Below are 27,132 nucleotides of genomic sequence, written 5' to 3' on the forward strand. Positions count from 1 at the left end.
AGCGGTAGAGATATAAAAAAAAATAAATAAATAAATAAAAACTGTTATATGGAAAGAACTTGTTACATGGGCCCAGTGTTTGAGACAACCCCCAGCTAACAGAGTCCTTTTATATAATGCCATCTGACAGTCTTTTGTTCAATCAAAACTATTCGTTTAAGGCAGAATCCATACTGTATAGCTGAATACAGAGGACATAGTACATTGGGTTTTATGCTCTGCACCATTTACAAGTGAGTGGGAGAGGGACAAAGAGATAGAGCGAGAGACTGCTGATGTCCTCATTTAAGAGTCAGAGGAAACAGCACATCTTTAAGTATTGCATAAACACACTAACTTATCCGACATGCTTTCTGATTATTCTAACAAGACCATAAACGCAGATACAGTAAATACACTGCTCAATATTAGAACAAGAAGGGTATTAATTGTTGTAAATCCACAAAAACATACACACCCCAGTCCAGAATCAGGATTTCCTGCCATTATGTTTTGTTTTCTATCAAATCTAAACATAGCAAATCTTTTTTTGCATTCTTCAAAAATGCTTATGCTGACTGACTGTTAGCATATCTTTTAATCTAGTTTGTGCAATTGGTTAATGTGGTTAAAATAAATACACACTACATCACAGTAGAGACTGAGTAACAAGTAACAAGAGGTAATATCTCAGTAATATTAGGGGAATATTTTGAATTTAAATGTTACAAATTTATACAGTTTGTTATATTAAAATAACTCAATGGTTTGAGTTTTATAATTATTGATTACTCTTTAAAGTAAATTACTGTTTAAATTTTGCTAAAATTCCTATAATTAGGCAGTTTAATGGCAGGTTCCCATTGTGACCCCAAAGAGTGTGACAATATGCCCCACTATTAAGGTCAACGTGTTCAGAGAGCTGTATCTTTTTTTTCCTGGGCAATAACTGGGAATGTTCCAGTTTTTTTTTTTTTTTTTTTTTTTTAAAGTGCGTGTGACAACTTGCCCCCATCCACCTGATATTTCAGCCAATCTGTGTGGGTCTGTGTGAATCTTTGCCTGAAGGACAACAGTAAGTCTCAGTTAGTCCCCTCTCATAGTCAGTATGAGCAGTAGCTGTCTGCTCACAAGCCTAAATTCATTTTGTGTGTGTGTGTCTGCTGAAGCGTAAAGAGACTATTCAGTGTTGGGCAAGAGAGGGGCCAGTTGGGATGAACCCTGAGGGCTGGTCCTCTCTCTCTCTCTCCCAACAATCAATAATCCATTATATACCAACTACATTTCACCACTGGCCCAGCATCCCCCTCACACAAACACACACATTCTAACGCACAAAAAGCACTCGCCTCTCCACAGTTCATCTTTTACGGAAGGTTAACTTGCTGTGCTATAAAATGCCAGGTAAGAAATTTAAAGAGGAGACGTTTAGGAAATTGGAAGTTTTCCTAGAGGTCCCATCATCCATTTATCTCGACTTATATCCAATGTTTGCCTACTTATTTAGTTTATTTCCTTTGATTATTTGATTTTGTATGTTGGGTAGCGTGTAAACAGTGTAGCCTCTATGACAATGGAATGGATGAGGTGCTTAACCGCATAATAACGGAACTGAACATGCTGAGCTGGTAATGAATAGTGTTTTGTTGTTTGGCAAACCAATGAGCTGAGCATTAAATCGCCGTAACTATGATACCAAGAGGTTTGGGAGATGTGTAAGGACACACATTACACAAAAACACACACATACATATACACACGTCAGCAGTGGGGTTATTATTGAAACATGGCTGTTCTCGGAGGGCTTACCTCAGCTCTGCTGACCTACTTATCCCCAGACAGTTCATCTCATCTTGTAGCTACATCAATGCAGGATCAGTGCATTTTTCAAATTGAGCTGTGTGTGTGTGTGTGTGTGTGTGTGTGTGTGTGTGTCAGTATGCATGTGTGCACTCAAATCCTAAACCAAATTGTGCATTTTCTCCAAATGCACAGGGACAGTAACCAAACCACTAACAGGCATCAATACTGACAAGAGAAGATAGAAGCGCTTGATTGTCTTTTGTTCTTAGTGTGATGTGACAGACGGCAGATTAATCACTTGTTTGACTGCAACCAATGAGATTTTAATGCATCATTTGTCCTAAAACAAGCAAAATGAAACAAGCCAAAACTTTGATGTAGATTAACATCAGTTTTTGATTTCCACTCAATGCACAAATGGTATCTTGTTTTTATTCAAAATCACAATTACCAATGATGAAACTCACTTGTTATCCATCATTTTTACGAAACTCCATATTGTCTCTATGGCCTTCCTAACAATTTGGTGGATTTCAGATCCCCCCAAACTACAATTGCATTGTGCCTCTCGCACCAGAACTGTCACAATAGCTCATGTCTATACCTCCTCTGAGCTGCGGGGAGTCCAACACGGCCATTGTTGGATGCAGGGGTCCATCCTACGCTAGAGGCCTGTCTGAAGCATGTCTGGTTGGGGAAGACAAAGGGAAGTCCCTCCTGGTCCCATTTCGGAGTAGATCCTGCCTGGTACCCTAAACTGCTGATTATGGCTGAAATAAAAGGGAGGCCCTGGTGCGAATTTACGATTGCGAGCATGATAGCAGGTGCTGAGGCTAACGTTGTCATGTTAAATTACGGAAAATATTCTGGTGTGTTCCAGAGATGTGATTCCCCCAGGTTTGAAATGAAAGGAGCCAAGAAGAAACAGGCTTGGTTGGACATGCTGCACGAAATGTCGCGTCTAGCAAAGTTAAAATCTGTGTAATGAGGAATGCGAGTACAGATGTGGTCATACGATAAAAACCGAATGGAGAACGGGCACAAACGTTTCTATTCAGCTGAAATGTAAAGCTTAGTGATACAGCTTGCACAGGGTGAAGGGCTCCTTTGTTCTGCAGTGTTTCTGAAATGAAGACACAATGAACACTACTTAACTGTAGCCTGTCCATGTTCCATAGGCATAAAACAAGATTTACAACTCAAGTTCTTCAAAAATACGCTTCCCCTATAGAGACTTCATCCTTGTCCAGTTGTTATGGTCACTGACAGTGGTTATGATTGGGTGTTTGTGATTCTATTGGTTTCCACAGTTGGGATACAGCCACCGTTCATTTGAGATTCCAGAGGAGCGTTCCTATGACACATCTGCAGCTGTTACCCCTGCCTCAGCTCTTAGCTGTCGTTCCGAATACATTTTTACCATTATATACGCTGTACAAAGCAAGCACCTTATAAACAGTTAGTAATTCAGTCCTCTTAAAGGAACAGTTCACTCAAACATTATGTCATTATTTAGTCATTATTTAGCTTTTATTTTCACTGGAGTATATAAGTAAATTTATGACAGTTTATGGTGACCAGAGGATGGTCAAACTCCAAAAATCTGATTTTCAAAGCTCCCGTCTAGACTTAGAATATAGCGCACTATTCATACAAACCACTTTTATGGTGCTTTTAAGGTGTTTTGTTTGTATTTTTGCCACTTTTTGTCATGCTGTTATAATGATTAATATAACATTTCTGTTGCAAAAGCGAAAAATAAAATTAACAATATAATAAACAAAACAACAAATAAAAAAAACTGTACACAATTTTGGGGTTGATAAGATTGTTTGATATTTGCTGACCGAGTAATTTATTTGTTCAAAAATACAGTAAAAATAGTAACATTGCAGAATATAAAAAAAAAGAATAAAAAAATAAAAAGAAGTGTTTATCAATTTGAATATATTTTAAAATGTAATTTATTCCTGCGATGGCAGAGCTGAATTACTCCAGTCTTCAGAGTCACATGGTCCTTCAGAAATCATTCTAATATGCTGATTTGCTCAAGAAATATTTCTTATTATGAATGTTGAAAACATTTGTGCTGCTTAATATTTTGGTGGAAACAGTGATTACATTTTTAATCAGAATTATTTGATGATGAATAGAAAGAAAAAAAACAGCATTTATTTAAAATTAGTGCTGTCAAATGATTAATCGCGATTAATTGCATCCAAAATAAAAGTTTTTGTTTACATAATATATGTATGTGTACTGTGTATATTTATTATGTATATATAAATAAATACACACATACACAGTATATATTTTGAAAATATATATTTTATATTATTATATTATTATATTATTATATATTTATTATATATATATTAAATATATATATATTTATATTATATATAAATATATTTAATATATAAACAACATTTTTCTTAAATATATACATGCATGCGTTTGTATTTAAATATACATAATTAATGTACACAGTATACACACATATACTATGTAAACAAAAACTTTTATTTTGGATGCGATTAATCGTTTGACAGCACTATTTAAAATAGACATATTTTGTAACATTAACATGTCTTTACTGTGACTTTTGATCGTTTTAGAGCATCCTTGCGGAGTTAAAGATTAAAAAAAATTTTTTTTTAAAAACAATAGTGTAAATTAATCTTACTTTTTACTATTTTACTTAAAATAAAAAGTTAATTTAGATAAATTAAGCATATTATTTCCTACCTTGAGCAATTTCAGTATACAGTGGAATAAATATGCTTAGAGTAAATGTTATCTATCCTTATTAGTACTGTACTTTTTCTGTGACATATTACTGCTCAAGTAATTAAATCATAATTAAATGATCAATGATTGATAAGCAGCCATATGCTTGAGGAAATTCTTCACAAAAGTGAAATCACATCTTTATGAGCACATTTAAAGGCAGGATCCGCTGTTCACACGCCACCGACACGCAAGCAACAACACATGTGCCTGTAAAAACATAAAAACACAAACAAAGACGGCCAGCTTTCAGTGGAAAGAAACAGCAGCACATACACAGGCCCGTATCTGAGAGACACAGCCCTGAGCGAGAGCTCCATTCTTTCCCCTCCTCTCTTTTCTCTGGCTGATGAATGGCTATGGCGAATCAACTGTCTGCTCGCTTATTCAACCTGACGGCTAGTCCAGCTCAGCACAAACGCCCCATGCTCTGGACACTACTCCTCTGCTCTGAGCCAGTGTGTGTGTGTGTGTGTGTGTGGGAGAGAAAGAGAAAAAGTGTGTATATCCTCATGTGAAAAGAGGGAGCTAAACAAGTCCCTGACACATATGGTTTTTCTAACACGCCCTGGCCTGAATCGTAAACCGTGAGCCAAAATCCTATGTGCGTATGTGTGTGCGTGCACTGTGCACATATGTTAATTGTTGCACCCATGCCAAACAAACATGTTGTATGTCAGTGTGTGTGTTTGATAAATCCTAAAATACCACGAGAGGCCGAGCAAGAAGGGCTGTAGGTTTTGAAACAGACTACAATGGCACTGCTGATGTCGATCTTACACCACAAACCAACAGTGCAGCACAATGTGGGTGTTATTGACTTGTGACGCTCATCTGCTAATAAGATTACACCGCTGCAGTGACTTCTTCACAAAGCAGTAGTTTTGTCCAAGCTCAGTCAGAGTTCATAGCTCATAATTGTATAATGGAATGATAATGGCCTCAGATTGGTTAAACATCAGTATTATGAGAGCAGTGTTTCTCCAGTAGAGATTGCAGACGTGTGAGGGCTCCACGTCACTACAGAACGCCACTCCCTAAAGCCAGAACACGGTTACACAAGCAATAAAGCAAGGGATTATTTTCCTGCTAGTGTGCTTGATGTCTGAGCAAAGAATCTGGAAATCCTGAATGATGGTGTGAATTGAAAATTAGGTTTGATACAACAAATGTGACACTTTCTGATTAGCAGCAACTTTGAAATTGTTATTAAATTGTATAATTAAAAGTTGCAGACCTTTTGGTCAACAGAAGTCATTAATAATTAAAGCTATTCTTAATCTATATTAATGTTTGACATATTTTTGAAGTAAAAAGATCTAAAAACATCCTTAAAACAATATATGTATGTATATATATATATATATATATATATATATATATATATATATATATAGAGAGAGAGAGAGAGAGAGAGATATATAAGGATATACTTTGGGTGGTGCAACTGGTGCAGAGTGAATGGACGGAGGGGGACCCCACCCTCCTAATACTCAAGTCAAATAATCATCAAATAAGATCTTTTAAACTAAAATTCCGAAGATTTCTTTTTTTTTTTTTTAATGAATGAACGTTTTTTCAGATTACCTCACATTTTATTAACTTTTTCTAAGTATTTAATGATGTGAAAAATAAAAAAATAAATAAATTCTTAGTTTCATTACTAACTTTTTTACAAAAATATACATATTATAAATTTAAAAATGACAAACCTGAAATTTTTTTATAATTTACTTGCCTTTATGTCATTCCAAACCTGAATGACCTTCTTTCTTAAGGCCGTTTCACACTGGGCGCCATGCGAATCGCAGACGAACAGTGCTTTCACACAGAGCATGAAAAGACTGATCACCTTCTGCTAATTCACACCTGCACGCTAGGTAGCACCGACCAACAATGCATTTTTTTCCCTGTATGCATCTCGTATATTGATTTTACATCATCTGCTCCTCAATAAACAGTATACTTGTATATATATATACAATATACTTCTCTCTTGCGGGATACTCTTCTTCGGTGATTGTTTACACTGGTTTTCGAAACAACTCATTGCCAACTCAACACCACTCTCTGCCTTTTGTGCAACACCAGCTGCTCCAGGCACGTGATCTACGCTCAAATCCAATTGGACGATCTGTTAAAATAAATAAAATCGACACAGGACGAAAAAAAATCCTTGCTTTTTCACCCCACGAATGATCATGCCTGGTGTGAATAGACCCATAGCAATCATTGTTTAAATTCAAAAGCGCCATTGCGCCAAATTTTCGCGTTCAGTGTGAAAAGGCCTTTGTACGTGGAGCACCATTTGAGCAGATTTACCTTTTTTTAAACAAAGATACTGATTAAGAATATAATTTATTTTTGTGTATAACAAAGTGACACTTATGCAGTCACTCTATAACATTACAGTGTACATAATTCATGCAGATCTGTCAAAGTTGTAAATTGCCATATAAATGTTTTTGGGGATAAAAGGAAAATATTTCTACAGGTGTCCACAGGTGGGCATGCAAGTGTGCACATATTTCTGTGTGTGTGTGTGTGTGTGACAGCAGTGATAGAGAGATGAAAGAGGGACACCAGCAGCAATGCTTATGTAATATCAGACCGAGCCTCTGCAGCACTCCTGATGGCAGTATGACATAACACCTATGCGGCCACACAGCTCGTCCAAGAAACACACACATGCACACTCAAACAGACAAATATCTGGTCTATATGATTTGAATGCAATCTATTATGACTTGATAGTTTCAAGCAACGATACAATTCACAGGGGGGAAAAAGTAAAAATAAAAAAGATAAAAAATAAAAAAAATAAATAAATAAATATGAAATTCTCTGATCATTTACTCACATTCATGTAATTAAAAATGATATTCAAAAAGTGTACTTATGAACTAATCCACATCTTCTGAAGTCACACAGTAGCTTTATGGAAGTAACCATCTAAAATTTAGAAGAAGAAATGTCTAATTTGTGAACAAATAATTCTTTTGAATCAGCATCAATGAATCAGTTGAGCCAGTCCAAACTGGTCTTAATGATTTGTTCATGAAGCAAACTAATCTGGTTCCTGATTTAATGTGCTTCCCCACACAAAACTACTGTATAGCTTTACAAAGCTTGGAATATAGTGCTTAAGTCACATAACACTGAGATACTATCAAAGATTTTATAAATGGTTTGAATTAGTTTTTATTTTTAAATGTTCTGCTTCGATGTAAGTTTTGGTTTTGTTTTATAGTATTTATTCATTTTTATGTTCATTTTAGTTTTATTTACTTTAGTACATCAAGCTAAACTAAATGAAAATGAGAAATGATGCGTTTTTAAAAATATTTTATTTCAGTTATTATTTTTTTTTTTTAAGTAACAAAAAAGTTTATTTTATAGGTTTAGTTTTAAGTAAAGAACCATTTAGACATGTATTTTTTATTTATTTTTCTTCTTTGGGTGACTGCAGAATTGATTATAGTGACAGTAAGTGGCTTGCAGATACACTTGTGTGGTTGGCGTGGTCTACAGCTGAACTATAATCTGAAGGCATTAACTTGCTCTCTAAAAAAAGCTCTCTGAACAGGGATTAGATTATCATGGTAAGGCCAGCTCAGACTCTCGTTCTCGCTCCCTTTTTTGTCTCTCACTCGCCTTCTTTTTTGGCAACACTTTCTCAACAAATGAAGGTAAAATGAATAAATGTGGCTCAAAAACCGGAAAGGCTGCAAATGCGGGTCAATTCTTTGAGTTCAACTCAAAGCTCTGTAAACCATATCAATGTTTCATCTTTACGTCTAGCATATGTTATGGCACAGAGCAGCCTAAACCTCTTCACTGGGTTTATAGCCAGAGGGCGAGCGATTGTTGACTATAGGGGCTTTGGTAGCCCCCTGGGGCAACTCAGGGTTAAGTGCCTGGCTTTGGGTTGCCAGATCTGCACCAGATGAGCTGCTCTTAGATTTGACCCATATTTGGCAGAGTTCTAATTAAAATGCAGTGAACAACATTTTCTTAAAGGGATAGTTTAAACAAAATTGTAATTCTTTACTCATGTAACTGTCAAAAAAAACTGTTGAAAGCATCCAAAATCAAGCTATAAGTACAACATTTGATCAATTCTTGTGTTATATACACTTTTAAACAGCACAGCTCATCCCTCCACTGCCTGTATGCTTTATTGACCTTGATGGCAGCCCAAGTGGGACACTCTTCCCTAGAACCGTCTGGCCTCCGTAAGTATATCTGCGTCCTTGGCGAGAGATGTGATCACGGTCGCTCGGTTAGAGCTTGCAGGGCAGCCAGATGTCTTTCTCATGGCCTTCAAAGTATTGTCTCTCCAGCTGTTTATTTATTAATGTTGAGTTCACACTGCGATAACTCTCACCCTGCAAATACTGTTTATTATACCAGAACCATGAGAAGTGGCAAGTATTTAAAGATTAATGTAAATACATTTTTACATTTTCTGAAGAAAATGTGAGTAGTGCTTGCCTGTGCAGTGGAAAAGCCACTGTACAGTTTTGTCGGTGCTTGCTTATCCATCCAAGTGAAAAGAACCCTCTACCTAAGTCTATGTTATTCTGCAACCTAGATATGATGCTGGTTACTCTTTCTATACAAAGAGTCAAAATCATATGAGTGCTTGAAAAGTATTAGAACATGGTTTGAGGTTTTATTCAGACTGTAGCTGAAATAAAGTTGAATACTTAAAGAGTTGGAAGTTTGTTACCCTACGTATGAGCAATAGTAAGAGTGATGTTTACATTTGCAAAGGGAATACCTGAAGCATATCTTGAAAATTTTCATTTTCAGGGACTGGATTTCTCAAAAAAAAAAAAAAAAAAAAAAAAAGTAAGTGCATTAAATCTTAAACCTCTGTTGAATGATGCCCATTGCAATAAATAGATTATTCAAAAGCCACTTTTAAACATTCAGAGTGTGATCTTACTCTCTCTCTCACACACACACACAGAAATAGAAATTATAATTAAACTTTATTTGGCATACTACTTGTGCACAATGCACATTTCTTAATATTAAGTCTAAAATGTGTTTTAATGTCACTTTTGATGAGGATTGTATGATCTTTGAATAATATCGGTCTTTACATGCAAAATATTTAAAGTGCACCTGAATTATACTTGCAGTAGTTCCACTTTAGCACAATCAAATATACTAATTATATCTTTAATTGGACTTTTGCATTATTAAAGTGCATTAGTTGTTGCAATTTAGCAGACTTTAAGTATACCAGTTTAGTATACTAAAAGTACAATTGCAGGGTATTTTATTAAGTACACAAATATGAAAATGTATTTGTAGTCTACTTAGCATGAAAATTATATTTATTTTTCACTAGGGTTGTTTGGAAGTAAAAAATAATCATTAAGATTTTAATTAATTACAGTTATGCATCAGGGGCTTAATACATTAAGGAATATGAATCTATGCTTTAAGGTCATCGTCACAGTCTCTGAACAAGCTCAAGTTTCTTAAAACGGCTGGTTTCTCTCACTCTGGTTAGTTCAGAGGACAGGTAATCTAACACCATGAAAGCCATCTCAATCGCTCTCTTTCCCTCCCTCTTCTCTGTTCTTCTTTTGCGTGTTCCTGTTCTGGTAAGAGAAGATCTGTCTCTTTTTAATGAAACTCCCCCGTCACACCCATCTCCCATCTGGTATGTGTGCATATATGCTTGTGTTAGGTAGTGGGAGGAGAAGGCTGGTGTGGTTGTGTGTGGTTAGTGTTGTGTGTGTGCGTGTGTGTGTATGTATGTGTTTTTGTGACAAATGAGGACATAAATTTGTATAATGACAAGGGTATGACATAGGTATTACGAGGAGAAGGTGACTTTTCAGGACATTATACCCCATGTCCCCACTTTTCAAAACGCTTATAAATCACACAGAATGGAGTGTATTGAAAATCTGAAATAGCACAAAGTTTCCTGTAAGGGGTAGGGTTAGGTGTAGGGTTGATGTAGGGCAATAGCACATACAGTTTGTACAGTATAAAAACCATTACGCCTATGGGATGTCCCCACTTTTCACAAAAACAAACGTGTGTGTGTTTGTCTGTGTCTGTGTTTGTCTGTGTCAGAGTACATATGTAACCAGAGGGAATAAGAACATGTGTATGTATGTGTGGTGTCATTACAACAGGAAGCCTTTGCTCTGATGAGAGGTCTCACTTCCTGTTTATAGAGCAACCACTGGAGCGCAACAATAGCTGGAATTTTGATGGATCGGCAGAGAGGACTCCCAACTCACACCCTCTAGAGAAAAGATTTAGTTTCTCACTCTCGCTAACAACAATACAACAATCTGTGAGAAATCAGCAGCAATACATTCAGTGTTACTGATCAGCTGTAAATGAACAGGCAAGTCCCTCTGTTGTCTGGTTTTATTTAACAGTGCCTAAAGCAATTTTATAAACTGACTGACTTGATACATTCATAAGTAAAATGTATAATGTTACTGTATCATATTTGAACGCTAAAATTAAATATATATATATATATATATAGCATCTCACAAAAGTGAGTACACCCCTAACATTTCAGCAAAAATTTTAGTATATCTTCTCAAGGGACAATACTACACAAATGAAAATTGGATATATTATAGAGTAGTCAAGTGCAGCTTGTATAGAAGTACAAATTTACTGTCCTCTATAAATATATCAACATATAGCCATCATTGTCCAAATAACTGGCAACAAAAATGAGTACACCCTAAGTGAACATGTCAAAACTGTGTCCAAAGTGTCAATATTTTGTAGGGGCACCATTGTTATCTAGCACTGCCTTAAAGGGATAGGTTCACCCAAAAATGAAAATTCTGTCATCACTTACTCGCCCTCAAGTAGTTCCAAACCTGTATGAATTTCTTTGTTCTGCCGAACACAAAGGAAGATATTTTGAAGAAAGTTTGTAACCAGGCTGTTTTGTGGTACCATTGACTTCCATAGTAGGAAAAAAAGAAAAATACTATGGAAGTCAATGGTGCCCCAGAACTGCTCTGTTTCCCACATTCTTCAGAATATCTTCCTTTGTGTTCGGCAGAACAAAGACATTCATACAGGTTTGGAACTACTTGAGGGTGAGTAAATGATGACAGAATCCTCCTGGGCATGGAATTCACCAGAGCTGCGCGGGTTGTTGCTGGCATCCTCTTCCACTCCTCCATAATGACATCACGGAGCTGTTGGATGTTAGACACATGGTGCTTCTCCACCTTCCACTTGAGGATTCCCCACAGGTGTTCAATAGGGTTCAGGTCTGGCCACTCCATCACCTTCACCTTCAGCTTCATCAGCAAGGCAGTTGTCATCTTGGCGGTGTGTTTGGGGTCGTTATTATGTTGGAAAACTGCCGTTCGGCCCAGTTTCTGAAGGGAGGGCATCATTCTTCTGCTTCAGAATGTCTCAGTACATGTTGGAATCCATGTTTTCCTCAATGAACCGCAGCTCCCCAGTACCAGCAGCACTCATGCTGCCCCAGACCATGATGCTACCACCACCATGCTTGACTGTAGGCAAGATACAATTTTCTTGGTACTCCTCACCAGGGCGTCACCACACATGCTGGACACCATCTGAGCCAAACAAGTTTACCTTAGACTCATCAGACCACAGGACATGGTTCCAGTAATCCATGCTCTTGTCCAGGTTCTCTTCAGCAAACTGTTTGCAGGCTTTTTTGTGAGCCTGCTTCAGAAGAGGCTTCCTTCTGGGACGACGGCCATGCAAACCGATTTGCCATGTGCAGCGTATGGTCTGAGCACTGAAAAGCTGACCTTCCACTTCTGCAACTTCTAAAGCAATGCTGGCAGCACTCATGCGTCTGTTTTTTGAAGCCAGCTTCTGCACCTGACGAATGTAATAAATGAAATAAATGTTTTTCTCTAATACACATTGGCCACAATTAACGGCACCCTATTATTCAATACTTTTTGAACCCTCCATTTGCCAGTTTAACAGCTCTAAATTTTCTTCTATAATGCCCGATGAGGTTAGAGAACACCTGACAAGAGATCAGAGACCATTCCTCCAGCAGAAATATAGGCCCACAATATCAAAAATACAGCAGTATATTTCATTGTACACATGGGGTACTTTTTATTCCTGTGTTCACCAAACCCATCTTGAGTGTTTGCTGCTAAAAAGCTCATCTTTTAGTTTCATCTGACCATAGAAACCAGTCCCATTTGAAGTTCCAGTCGTGTCTGATAACTGAATATGCTGGAGTTTGTTTTTGGATGAGCTAGGAGAATTGTTCTTGAAACCCTCCCAAACAACATGTGGAGATGTAGGTGCTGTTTGACAATTTTTTTAAGGTTTTCTGACCCCGAGACTCAACTATTTTCTGCAATTCTCCAGCTGTGGTCCTTGGAGAGTCTTTAGCCACTCAAACTCTCATTCTCACCATGCATTAGGACGATATAGACACACGTCCTCTTCCAGGCAGTTTTGTAACATCTTATGTTGATTGGAAATTCTTAATCATTGCCCTGATGGTGGAAATGGGAATTTTCACTGCTCTAGCTCTTTTCTTAAAACCACTTCACTAATTTATGAAGCTCAATTATCTTTTGCTGGACATCAGAAATATATTCTTTGGTTTTTCTCATTGTGATGGATGATTAAGGGAATTTGGGCTTTGTTTTCTCTCCTATTTATATTTCTGTGAAACAGGAAGCCATGGCTGGATAATTTCATGTTCATAATCACACTGGAGTACTCAAAATTGTGAATATGAATGGGAATATACTTCAGAGATATTTTACTCATAAGAATTTCTAGGGTTGCCAGTAATTGTGTCCAACGTGTATTTGAGAAAAACATTTATTTCATAATGATATTTCCCCCCATTTTAAATTCTTATTATCCAATGAAAGGTTAGATTTTTGTGAATTTTTTTAATAAAAGATCAAAAGGATTAACAATGCAGATTAATTTTCACAGCCTTCTTTGAGCATATTTACCAAGGGTGCCGATATTTTTGGCCATGACTGTATATGTATATATGTAGTAATTAAAAAAAAAATAAATAAATCAGCATGAACTCAATTTAGTACAACAAATACTATTATGATCTGTACTTAGAATTCTACCTTAAAATTATAATTGACAATTAAAATTTTTAACATAACAGTAATGACACTAATATTTCTGAGTAGTTTGCAGTATAGGCTACTGAGAATTGTGGGAGTTATGTTATATAAACAAAGTTGGCTTAGTTTTATATGCAAAATCTAAATAAATGTTTTCTATTTGTTTGTTTGTTTGTATGTATGTTTGTTTGTGTATTTATTCTTGTGGAGTAAACCATCATCTGGACATTTCGTACAATTTTTGTGAGACTCCACCATTGGCTTATGTTGGTCATTTGCTACAGCTTAACTTTAACAATAGCCCACCAAGTTATTGTGTAAAGGGCTTTTTTGACTCATGTCTGATCAAAATGGTGTGGAGCGTTCCCCTCACTGATGTGTCATGTCGGGCTCTCTGGGATTTGAGGTCAGTCCAGCTGGACGTCTGGTGCCAAAAGGAGGTGGATTACACACTTTAATCCCAGTCACCCCAAAGGAAGTGAACTAAAGCTGCCAGCGTCCTTCTTCAGACCACAGAATTCATTCAGCTGATCTTTCTGAACCTCTTTAAACAGACGTGGTGAAGTGTGAGAGAACAGTGCTACTATCACTTGTCACGATACTTTAAAAAAAAAAAAAAAAAAATACATATGTAGAAGAGTTTTGCCCTCAGGGGACCATCAGGAATGACTTGCGAGATGAATTATGTATTTACACTGTATCATGTGATGAGAGTTAAGGCTTAGAAGGCTTATCAAGGATACAATACTTCTGTCAATTCTTTAAAATGTACAAAATGAAGAAATTTGGTCACACTTTACAGTAAGGTTGTATATACTAATATCAGTTAATGCATTAAATGAAACTATAAACTTTAATGTTAAAAATGCATTAGCATATGTAGAATGCTGTACAAAATAAATGCTGTAAATCGTTAGTTCATTAAGCTTCATTAATGTTCATACACCAAAAGAATTTGTTCGAGTGAATTTCTTATTGTATCTCCTAACAAACAAAATGGCTGCCCAGACAACAAGGTGTTTCAATTCCACTTTTTATAGCACAATATATTGATTTCAGGTACAACACTTTAAAATAGCTGTACTCAAGTATGCACAAATGTAGTATAAACTCAGACTTCAAGAACTTACTTGAGTAATCTGAACAGAAGGGATGCACTGTATTGGATACGAGAGGTTTGGCACTGAATTCTAGCTTTATTTTTCTCAATAAGCGAATTCCCTTGAGCTTGAGCTATTAATAATCTCTGAGCTCTTTCTCAGAGGAACAGCTGTTGAAGAAGCTGAAATTTGCTAATATTTCCAACCTGCACATTGGAAAAATGTGCCTCTACCTACACAAACTCCAAAAATGTACCTCTACATACAATTCACTGCAGTTTCCAGGTGAAATCAACACGAGTGGCACTGAAAGCCCATTGACCTTTCATTCTTGTTCAAACAAATTGTGATCACAGGGGTAAATTATGAACTAATAAAGACTTATTTTTGTGTGTTTCTTTGCACAGTACTGTTATGACTACAAAACACTTTTAGTACATTATTTGTAAACTAACACATTTAATGTTTGCATCACATAACTAGCTCCACATGTATGCCTTTTCTGACATAGTAAACTTGCTTGGTAGCTCACCTGGCACAACACTGCATTTGCAGTTAGGTTTAAGGTAGGATTTAGTGTATGTTATTTTCAAACATAATAGAGCATGAACCTTTTATCACCATTCTTTGGAAATTTTATTTTCTAATCGCTGTAATATGTAGAATGGGTCACATTCATAATGATCTGTTTCGGATAAAACTGAAAACACTTTTAGCACCACTCACTGGACATTCCACCTCGAAAGTTTTGCAAGATGTGCAAGAAACAATGTAATATCATTCATACAACTCATTTGCCACCTATATTGCCGAGACATACTACTTGTCCTTCCCTTTCGTACAATCGTAATCCTTTCAAAATAATATATACCTATATGCATGTATTTTAAAGCAACGATTAGTCAACATCTAATATTTAGCTGCATTAAAAAGTACAAAGATATAACGTGCTGTGCTTTTCTACATGTTGTTTTACAGACAAACCAGACTCTGAATAATTTACAGCAGCAAGGCCTTGACATCCACAGGATCCAATTAGTTGAAATCCACATGCAATCAGTCCACAGGAAAAAGGCACAACAGGGACATCTCCAGAGAGACGAGACACTATTAGCAAGTTTCTAAAATACAGAGGGGTGCACTGCGTAAAGAGAAGAGCAAATACACCGCTGCTTCGACAGAACATGGAATCCTTGAAATCAGATCAGTGAACAAAGAATGTGATACTCGTATACAAATACCTCAGTTACTCAAACAAACCTCTGATAAGGTTCTACTGACTTTAAATAGCAACAGCTATTAGATATAATGTATGATAGTGCAGTTTAATGTATATATATAGCACTATGGTGTAGTACTGTATAGCGTATGATCCAGTGGGATATTTGCTTGGGGTCTTGTAAAATGCAATTTTTAAGTAATAAGTTTAAGTACCCTCAAAAATAAATAAAAGCATCTGATGGCGAAATGGAAAACCCAAACAAGCTGACTGTTTGTCTTCGCTGAAGTTTAAACTTTCCATAAATCAAGTGAAGAACTGCACAGCTTGTTAATGTTTTCCTTCAAACCAAAGCCTGTAACTACGACTGACTTTCTTCTGCTGAGAACAAAAGATAATTTGAAGAATGTTTCAGCTGTGTTTGTGCAGACAATGAAAGTCAATAGGGTCTAATGTTGTTTTATGGATTATAAAAACAAAAAAAATAAAAAAAATAAAAAAAGTTACATTTTTTCCAATTATCTTCTTGTGTGTTCAACTAACGAATAAAAATGCATGCAAGTTAGATCAACACAAGAGTGAGTAAATTTTGACAGAACTTTTATTTTTGGGTGAATTATCACTTTAAGAATAAACTATTTATAAAAACTTTATTATTGATCACTAATCTAAACATTCTGTTTAGTTATGGTAGTTACAGCCCTGTCACTAATAATGATGCATATGAGAGTAAACAAGTAAAACAAAACTAACAAGTCAGGTTTACATAGCAGAACCTGTCCTAGATGTTTTACAAAATGAATCAAAGCAAGAAACACAATATAAACTTCTTATGAGAAACTGTAATTAAAATTTCCTGTACCTTTATCAGTCAGATTGGGTTTGCATTACAAGCTCAAGAGAAAAAGAGCCGTTTCAGTTCTGTCTAAGGGTGGAGTCGCCACAACTGTTTGTGTGGTTTCCAGCCAATGGCAACAATGGCTTGTTTCTATAATCTCAAATGGAACATTTGTTAGACATTGTGTGATTATGCACTACCGAATAAAGTATCATAAAGGGCTTTGGTCTGGTTCTTAGTGTAGTATAATCAGGTTTGGTCTAGTGTGGCATTGATATGGATGATGCTGTGGTTTGGAGAAGTATTATGTTCTAATTGTATAACATGATCTGGTTTAACCAGGTTTGGTTTGGTATGGTCTAGTCTAATTTGGCCTTTCATGGTATCATATGATCAGTCTTTCAGCATTGCTATGGTCTGGAAAGGTCCGGTCTTAGATTAATACGGTTGGTTATGCTGCAAAGAGATAAAAGCCACAAAACGGGGCAATTCACCCAAAAAGATGAATTATACTAATTATATGTTCAAAAGTTTACAGTCAGTAAAAGGTTCGAAAAAAAATACAGCAAAAACAGTCATATTGTGAAATACCATTAGAATTTAAAAGAACCATTTTTTATATACATTTTAATATACACTGAACAAAATTATAAATCGCAACACTTTTGTTTTTGCCCCCATTGTTCATGAGCTGAACTCAAAGATCTAAGACTATTTCTATGTACACAAAAGGCCTATTTCTCTCAAATATTGTTCACAAATCTATCTAAATCTGTGTTAGTGAGCACTTCTCCTTTGCCGAGATACTCCATCCGCCTCACAGGTGTGGCATATCAAGATGCTGATTAGACAGCATGATTATTGCACAGGTGTGCCTTAGGCTAGTCACAATAAAAGGCCACTCTAAAATGTGCAGTTTTATCATACAGCACAATGCCACAGATGTCACAAATTTTGAGGGAGCGTGCAATTGGCATGCTGACTGCAGGAATGTCCACCAGAGCTGTTGCCCGTGAATTGAATGTTCATTTCTCTACCATAAGCTGTCTCCAATGGCGTTTCAGAGAATTTGGGAGTACATCCAACCTGCCTCACAACCGCAGACCACGTGTAACCACACCAGCCCAGGACCTCCACATCCAGCATCTTCACCTCCAAGATCGTCTGAGACCAGCCACTCGGACAGCTGCTGCAACAATCGGTTTGCACAACCAAACAATTTCTGCACAAACTGTCATAAACCGTCTCAGGGAAGCTCATCTGCATGCTCGTTGTCCTCCTCGGGGGCTCGACCTGACTGCAATTCGTCATCGTAACCGACTTGAGTGGGCAAATGCTTACATTCGATGGCGTCTGGCACTTTGGAGAGGTGTTCTCTTCACGGATGAATCCCGGTTTTCACTGTACAGGGCAGATGGCAGACGGCGTGTATGGCGTCGTGTGGGTGAGCGGTTTGCTGATGTTAACGTTATGGATCGAGTGGCCCATGGTGGCGGTGGGGTTATGGTATGGGCAGGCGTATGTTATGGACAACAAACACAGGTGAATTTTATTGATGGCATTTTGAATGCACAGAGATGCCGTGACGAGATCCTTTTATTGCGGCCAGCCTAAGGCACACCTGTGCAATAATCATGCTGTCTAATCAGCATCTTGATATGCCACACCGAGTATCTCGGCAAAGGAGACGTGCTCACTAACACAGATTTAGACAGATTTGTGAACAATATTTGAGAGAAATAGGCCTTTTGTGTACATAGAAAGAGTCTTAGATCTTTGAACTCGGCTCATGAAAAATGGGGGCAAAAACAAAAGTGTTGCATTTATAATTTTGTTCCGTGTATATTTATCCCTGTGATATCACATGATTCTTCAGAAATCATTCTAATATGCTGCTCAAGAATCATTTTTTGTTGTTGAAAACAGTTGTGGTGCTTAATATTTTTGTGGACATTTTTTCAGGTTTGTTTGGTGAATAGAAAGTAAAGCATTTATTTGAAATAAAAATATTTTGTAACATGTCCTTACTGTCACTTTTGATCAATTTAATGCATCACTGCTGAATAAAAATGAATAATTTCTTAAAAAATAAGAAGAAAATCAATCTTACTGACTGTAAACATCATGTTGTCCCAAATCATCTTCCAACACAAAAAAATGAATTCATGAAGAAAATCTGGGCTGGTCTTTTCCATACTATGATAGTGAACGAGAACTGGAGCCATCAGCCTTAAAAACACAAAAAAGCACCATAAAATTAATACGGAGAAAGATTTTCAGTTAATACGACAATTTATGAATTTCTTTTATGTTGCTTTTTTGTCATTTTGGAGCTTTACAGCTGCATTCCCCATTTACTTTTTGGAAAAACAGTGAATAAATAAGATTTTTGAGTAATCTATCCCTTTAAAAGGACAAAGGCTGTGGCAATGGTTCAGAAAAAACTTTGCTAACTATATGCTGGACATGATGGCAGTGAGGTCATGGTCAAACACAGGGATGTGTGCAGTATACAGTACCAACCTGTTCCTGTTGGAACGTTGGACAGGAAGATACACACTGCCATCACTTGTTGTGCTCTCTAGTGCCAAAGCTGTGGCCTGCTTAGCTCTCTCTGTCTCTCTCTCTGCCCGCTGCTGCCAGCTCACCCATGTGCCAAGCCCTCCACTAGACACAGGGCATTATGCACGCCCAACACAGCTGATACACACACAAATTCTGGACACAATCCTTCCAAAACAGTTTTTATGCTCAAAACACATTTGTTCGCATTACTGCGAGCAATTTACAATAATGACATAACCAGCCTGTTTTTGCACTATTGTGGGTGATGCTGATTAGTCAGCATTACTAATTTTAAAGATAAGGGATCTGCCATTATTTGAATAACTTCTAGTCAAGACAGATAGTTTTTGTTTGTGTACATATAAAACAACACACAGGCGTATTAGGACATGTATTCTCAACTAAACACTCTGGAAAAACAAGTACAGTTAGTTTACCTTACTATACCAGTTGAGGTGTAATACCTCAAACCAGAATTACTCTAACACGAAGCGGAACGACATTCGTAATTATAAACAAGCAAGCACACAAACAAAATTAATAAAATAATACATTTTATAATTCATAATTACATCATTTATCAATAAATTAAATAAAATGTATTAAACAATCTGAACATATCCAAATAATTACTTAATGAAATGTTCAGCATGAAAAGTGCTTTCTTTAAAATAAATGGCACTTGGTTTAATATTTTGTTATATAATGCAATGACATTCATACATTTTAAATTGTGGCTTAAGTGTCCAAAGACTTTCTGGAGCAACTTACTCTGTATTTACTATAAAACACGGACCATTTACGGCCTAATCAAAAACGAATAAAAAGCACAAATAGGTATATAATCAAATAAATATCAACCAATTTAAGAAGACATCTGTTCACTCTTAACCTGGACGTCTTAACTCTGCAAATTAAACTCTTCATGCGGAGTCTCTCCTCCCCCTCAGCTGCACTTAATCCCAGTGATTAAATCATTTTTCTTCAGCCCTAATTTTGCCTGTTACAGGGCTCTGGTGGAGGATGGGCGTGCTCTTTATTGATTGGTGGGTTGAGCAGATTACCCTAATAGCGGGATTACCGCCCACACGTTGACCACGCGTGTTGAAGCTGCTGGGCCGTGGTGCCAGCTCCCTATCAGATGGCCAGGGGGAGCAATGAAGACATAACACACCACTCAATGAGAGCATGTGTCTGTTCATCTGTCTAGAGGGTGCGCATTAACAAGTATTTGGCAACTCATTAAGTTCTTTTATTTGCAAACTCATTAGTCATCTCAGCTGTGTTGTCAGTTAAGATGTAGTCAAATGTACCATAATTATCACGTTTAGCTGCCTTAGCACAACTTGACAACTTGAACATGACAGGTTCTATAACAACTGGTGTAAATGTCATTTTTAATCTAATGCTAGTATGTGAGCAGGCGCAATACTACATGTGGAAATTGTTTGTTGTTATTCAAGTGAAGGATATGGTTTATTATAACTGAATCAAACTGACAACATTATGTCAATAATAAAAGCCTTAAAGGGACAGTTCACCCAAAAATTTAAATGTATTCACTGTTATGTCATTCCAAGCCTGTGTGTCCAACCAAAATTCACAATTCTGTCATTTACTCACCCTCATGTCATTCCTTTCTTCTGTGAAACATAATAGATGATGTTTTGAAGGGTGTTGGTAACTAAATCATTTTGGGCCCTACTGACTTATTTGACATGTTTTTGTCCATACTATGGAAATCAATGGGTCCCGAAACCATCTGATTATCATCATTTTTCAAAATACATTCTTTGGTGCTCCACAGAAGAAAGAAAGCCATACAGGTTTGGAACATCATGATGAAGAGTAACTGATGACACAATTTTTATTTTTGAGTGGACTATCCCTTTAAATAAATTATATACTAAAGAATATCCAAGCTGCTCTTTTCCATACAATGAAAGTGTATGGTGACCATCATTCTCATGAACCGCTTTTAGTGAAAATTGACTTAAATTTCAGTTTTTCCATCATTCAAAGCTAACATATGGATTTTATAATATAGTGCATAAGTCATGTGTCTACATTTAAACTGCTTTTCTAGTGCTTGTTTGTCTTTTTGAGAGCTTGACAAGCTCGGTCTCAGTTTACTTTCATTGTGGAAAAGAGAAGCTCAAACATTCTGCCTGTGTTCTACAGTAAAAAAAAAAAGACATATGGATTTTAAATGACATGAAGGTAAGTAACAAACGTTCATTTTTCAGTAAATTATCCCTTTAAGGGAACAACTGCACATTTTCATTTTACTCGCTCTCCGTAATTCAAACCAAAGGTGGATTAAGACCACAATGGAGAGAATTCAGGAAATTTATGGATATTTCCTTTCAGAATTATTGCTCCCGAGGATAAATGGCAATTGACTTTGTCTCTCAAATTGAACTGTGTGTATGTCCTTGAAGCCATTTTCCCGATTATGATTCTATTAGACTGAATGTACAACAGTCAGCTGTTTATCAAACAGACAGTTATTCAAATTAATCCACAACAGGTAAAACTGCACTTCAGTTGATGACATATACGTGACCAAATCCTCCAGCCCTCTCTCTCATCTACTTCTGTACGTGCATGTTTGATTTAATGAGCACTGAGAGGTAATGATGCAGCAATGAGACATTAAACAGCTTTGTGACATGCTATAATACACATTACGCATACTGTAGCAATAAAGTCAACTCATAAAATCTATTTCCCCTACTATGAATGTTTTAATAATCAACAGAACGTATCATAAAACATTACTGCACACACTTCACCAAAAGAATCTTACATTTGCGACGCCCGTTATTACATCTTTTGAATCCAAATGACACTAATGGCTAAGCAGCCTCAAATTGCTTCAGTATAACAATGGCATTAAAATATTAAAGTTGCAAATATAAGCTTTTCTCATGTGTCCAGATGGGGGAACTAGAAGCTTATTCAGGCCACGGAAAAAGAATTCCAGTAATCTACTGCTGATCCTTCACAATGCCACCCTTGTGCCTTTTGTTTTAGCCTCCCCACTGCCTGTACTCAAAGCCACTGATAATGTTAATGGTCCCTTCCTCCAGCCAGCGGATCTTGAGCTATTAGGGGTTGCGAGACGACTGAAAACGCTTGTTAAGTCACAGTTGAATGTTGAGGGGACGAACAGGGTCAACTTCGCAAGGTCAACACAAGTTCAAACCATAAACCTCAAACAAAGTGAAAATAGTCTGGCGACAAATGGATATGTCAATTTAAGACCAGATATTTGTGCAGTGTTATTTAATCTTTTGGATATATTTGAAAAGATGTATAAAAAAACCATGCTGGGTATTCTAGGTAGACACTCTTGAAAATATTGGTTCCAAAAGGCGGGTTTTAAGGCAGTGTGATAGAAGAACCATTTTTAGTTCCCCAAAGAAACTTTCTGTGAACAATTCTTTAAATATAAATATATATATATATATATATATATATATATATATATATATGTGTGTGTTTTTAAAATAAAGAACATTTTAATAAATTTTGTTTTCAATTATAAACAACCTTTTGTGCAACGCAAATATTCCATGCATTCTTAAAAATATAGGTTCCAAAGGGGTGGGGGGTTTGCATCACAGAAGTGTTAATGTGAAAAACATTTTTTTACATTTTAATAATTTAATCATTTTCCACTATGTTAAAGGTTCTTCATGGAACCATCAATGCCAATAAAGAGCCTTTATTTTTAGGAGTGTAGCAAACGCGGGTATTTTAAATAAACAGCTTGGGTTCCAATTCGACCATCACTCTTAAACGTCTTTACATTTTTAAAAAGGCTCTTCATTCCATTCTCATTCACAGAAAAGGATTGCACCAAGTCTTGAAATCTGAAAATCCCACATCTTTCGACATTTAAACGGTTGAACCCAAGCCCCCTGGCATCTTTTCAGATGAAGAACAAAACATATCACTTTTCCTTACATCTCAGAACAGTCACGGCTGGGATTTCGTAAGTTGCTTAGGTCTCTTCACAACTCAAACAAGCAGCACAACACCCACTCACTCATTCCCGATTGAACGTGCTGGAGTTTGTTTGATTTGCACTGTCAAAAGGTGTGTAGTGCGTGAACCGAAGCAGTGTAAACAACTTGCTTCATTGAGGCTGAGCACAGTAACCAGCTGCACATAAAAGGGAAGTGACTTTAGCAAAAGGCCCATGCAAATATCTCCCACCACTGCTGCAATGTAAGGTTTTTGTCTATCGGCACAGAACACAAGAATAACTGTAGTGTTCAGTGTCTGAGTTTTTTTTTTTTAACCCATGGCAGCCTCTTGACAACCAATAACTTAGTAAACACAGTAAAGTATGCAGTTGGGACTTTGTGAAGTTAATTATTTTCACATATCAACACTACATTTTTTAGAAAAGACATGCAGTTTGTTCCTTTAGTGTTAAACTACAGGTGCACAATGTGAAAAATATGGGATTAAATGAATTAATTTAGAAATTAAATACCATTTTAGGTCTCCTGACAAAACAATTCCACAAAAAAACTCAACTTCTATCTACACTAAACCTACTATAACAATTGCAATGTAAAACAGCAATGCCAAAAAAGAATACACTCCCACACCCAAAAGAAAGCACAAAAGTAACCCGTTCATTTTAGTCAGAAACAGACCCCTCATCACAAAGCAAAGGGGTATTAACTAGTGTGCTGACGCCATCCCAGCAGCAGCCCCCCAACAGCCCTTATGCCAGCAAATTCACCTAATAACACAACAAGAGAGCCCTGCATATGCCTGTTGTGTCATTTACCACAAAACCTCCCTCGACGTATTTGACTGGTACATGAACTTTCAGCTTCACATGAGCAGATGTTCCTGGCACCATGACAGTTGTGATAATGATAATGTACACACATATCACACTCCTCCCCTTCATTCTCCTCATTATCATTATCAAACAACACTAAAACCAGTTTTTAATCCAAGCTAATGAGCACAATAAATAGGCTGAGTAACCTTCCTTATATGTAAATAAGCATGCAAACTTAACACAGTAGGAGCTAGTAGCAATAAAACACTTTAACAATTGCTTTAAGATTATAACCAGTTTCTGATTTTTTTTTTTTTTTTTTAGATGTTTGTTGAAACTGGACAAAGCTGTTTGCTTATCAAAGTTTATTACAGAATCAAATACTGTATAATCAAAACATACTAAAATTAGTATACACAATAATTAATTTGATTACATTTTATAGCTGTAAAATGCCTTACCATATGTTTTTATATATCAAGTGTCCTCGTGGAAGATAAGTCATGCACATTCTTTAGGAAGCACAAACATCCTCTGCTGCTTTTCAAATGCTTCATTCACATATTCCTTATCTCCGTACAGTTAAGATCCCAATTCAACAGGACCGTTATCCAAAAATTCCCTGTAAATCGCAGTCCGTCGTCCTCTAAAGGCTTTGAGCCTTGATAATGGTAAGCTAAATGCGAACTGACAAGCATCCGACAAGCTTTCAGGGAGAGGGGAGGAAAAAAAACTGAACAAAACAAAAAAAGTAAAGCACCAAAGCCCCGCCCTAGACTGTAATAGCTCTCAAAGTAACACTGGGTTTTGATTTAAGACAATCCGAAGCCATTGACCGCTATTGTGTATTGCCCCCAAAAAACAACAATAACAAAAACAAAACAAAAAAAACGGAAAAATGTCTAATAATAGATCATGTTTAAAGTAATCATGTCGAAAAAAAATCAATAGGATGATGGAAGATAGCTGATAACCTAATTTAATGCTAATTGCATGGCATGTTTTTTCCATCTAAAATAATTGGTTTTCAGTGATGGATCATGTGTTGCATTGCATCAACAAGTTTATTATTTAAATGTACAGCTGTTTCCCTGAGCCTGAATGAGTTTTGAGTTTATAGTTAGGCCTACGATCAGAACAAAAATTCATTTGTATACGATATAAAATGCATGACGTGGCTATTGTTAAATTAACAAGAGTAAAGCCTGAATAAAATATTGCTGGTCGTTATTTGTCGATTGTAGATCTAAATGTCAAGAACACATTTAAGTAGCCTAAATAGCCTATATTTGGCGTCAAAGACGCCTAAAAGTCATGTTGAAACATACGACACCTCTGCATGCCAGCTCAAAAGCTTTATTTCTGAATTTTCCCACAAAAACGAGAACCTGTTCTTAAGAATAGGTGCTATTTAACCAATACCGAACCGAATGATTTTCACGACACTGGATTATTAGACGTGTATTCTCAGAACACAGCTGTTCTGGTTGTGTTAAGTGTTGTTTATACCAACATTGCTACTGAATGTACAGCGCGAAACAAACAGCAGTCAGCATAGTCCGAATCCCGAATGAATGATTCACTTATGAGCCGGTTCTTCATAATGGATCAAAGCATAGAGGCTAATAACGCAACCACTGTAGCTCGAATGCCGAGCGAACGACTCTTTAATGAACCGGTACTTTATAGCGAATCAAAAACATACAGCACCGGTGTAGTACGATTTCCAAACAAACGACTCTTATGAGCCGGTTCTTTTTAGTGAATCAAAAGCACTTTAATCTGTCTCGTTTTGCTAAAACCACAATACTTGCGATCGTAGTATTTTATACAGGCTAAATAAACTAAACAATCAATTATTACCCCAGTTTTGTTCGTTTTATATTTTATGTAAGACGTGGATTGCCACCTCTTAAAAAGTCTGTGAAAACTCATTAAAAGTCTATGTAAGCACACCCTTTGCCAGAGAGGTGTTGACTTTATTTCTGATTTGTTAGGCCTGGGCTATGTTATGTAGAAATCTGAAATGATTCCCTCGATCTCATCAGCAACAAACCGCTGAGTGCAGCAGGCTGCACACAACAAGAAATTCTTGTTTCCAAACATTTCTTCCTCAAAAGTTACTCGTTAATGGAATTATGCAATGGTCAGGAGGAATCGGAATCAATAAATTCCTTCCGATTTCCAGCTCTATATGGTTCAATGGTTAAAGCTCTTCAGAAGAGAAACTTCCTAAAAATAGCGCATGGACAAACAGAATGGGTTATGGCATAGGTTATGTGTGAGTGCGACACGACAGGCTTTATGTACTACTATCTACACTAAAGAAAGCAATCATTAAGTGTGCGACTATCGTTTAAAGTGAGTTGCCAATAGATTGATCTCTAATCTTAATCTAATCTCAATTAGACCAGCGCTGAAACAATGCCTATTCACATCACGACAGCAAACCCGAGCGAAATCTCTCCGTCCAATCTCCTTCAAAGTAGCGAACTATTATCAACACAAAAGGTTAAGCGACCCTCCTGTTTATGATCGATTCTTTCTCAGAATTCTATTCGAAACTTACCTCGGTACATAAAAATGACGTAATGAAGTTGTGGAGCGACGGCACAAACGCAAGGTGACACTCCGCGAGGATGACAAACTGAGTGGCATCCGCAGTTTCCAAATGACTTCAGCGTTGAAATCGCAAATCAAAGCGATCAGATCGGCTAGGTTTGTAGATCGAGGACACAATGTGATGACATCGAGCGACGTTGATCCAGATCGAGACGGATCGACAGCGAAGTGCCCCGTGTGTTTGGTGCGACACCTGGAGCGGCAATGGTTCCTCCCTCTTTCATTGACTATTGTTTGTTCAGCATAAAGTTGGGTGATGCAGGAGTCTGCTGTTGAGGGCGCTTGTAATG

General features: G+C 36.8%; 1 protein-coding gene across 6 annotated transcripts in view; it reads right to left on the reverse strand.

Annotated features, from left to right (window-relative positions):
* znf516 (zinc finger protein 516) overlaps positions 1-27,132 on the reverse strand; it is a 41,573-nt gene extending 14,441 nt beyond the window's left edge. The window contains exons 1-2 of one of the 6 annotated variants that reach the window (XM_058753851.1): positions 26,790-27,132; positions 18,956-19,074 (exon numbers count right to left, since the gene is read on the reverse strand). The gene's annotated coding sequence lies outside the window, so the exon portion shown is untranslated. Of the gene's footprint in view, positions 1-18,955; positions 19,075-19,368; positions 19,612-24,681; positions 24,959-26,789 lie in introns of those variants that run through there. The other 5 variants (XM_058753853.1, XM_058753852.1, XM_058753849.1 and 2 more) reach the window with 5 other exon arrangements.

This window comes from Onychostoma macrolepis, chromosome 19 (genome assembly GCF_012432095.1).
Source record: "Onychostoma macrolepis isolate SWU-2019 chromosome 19, ASM1243209v1, whole genome shotgun sequence".
In the NCBI taxonomy this organism is placed as follows: Eukaryota; Metazoa; Chordata; class Actinopteri; order Cypriniformes; family Cyprinidae; genus Onychostoma; species Onychostoma macrolepis.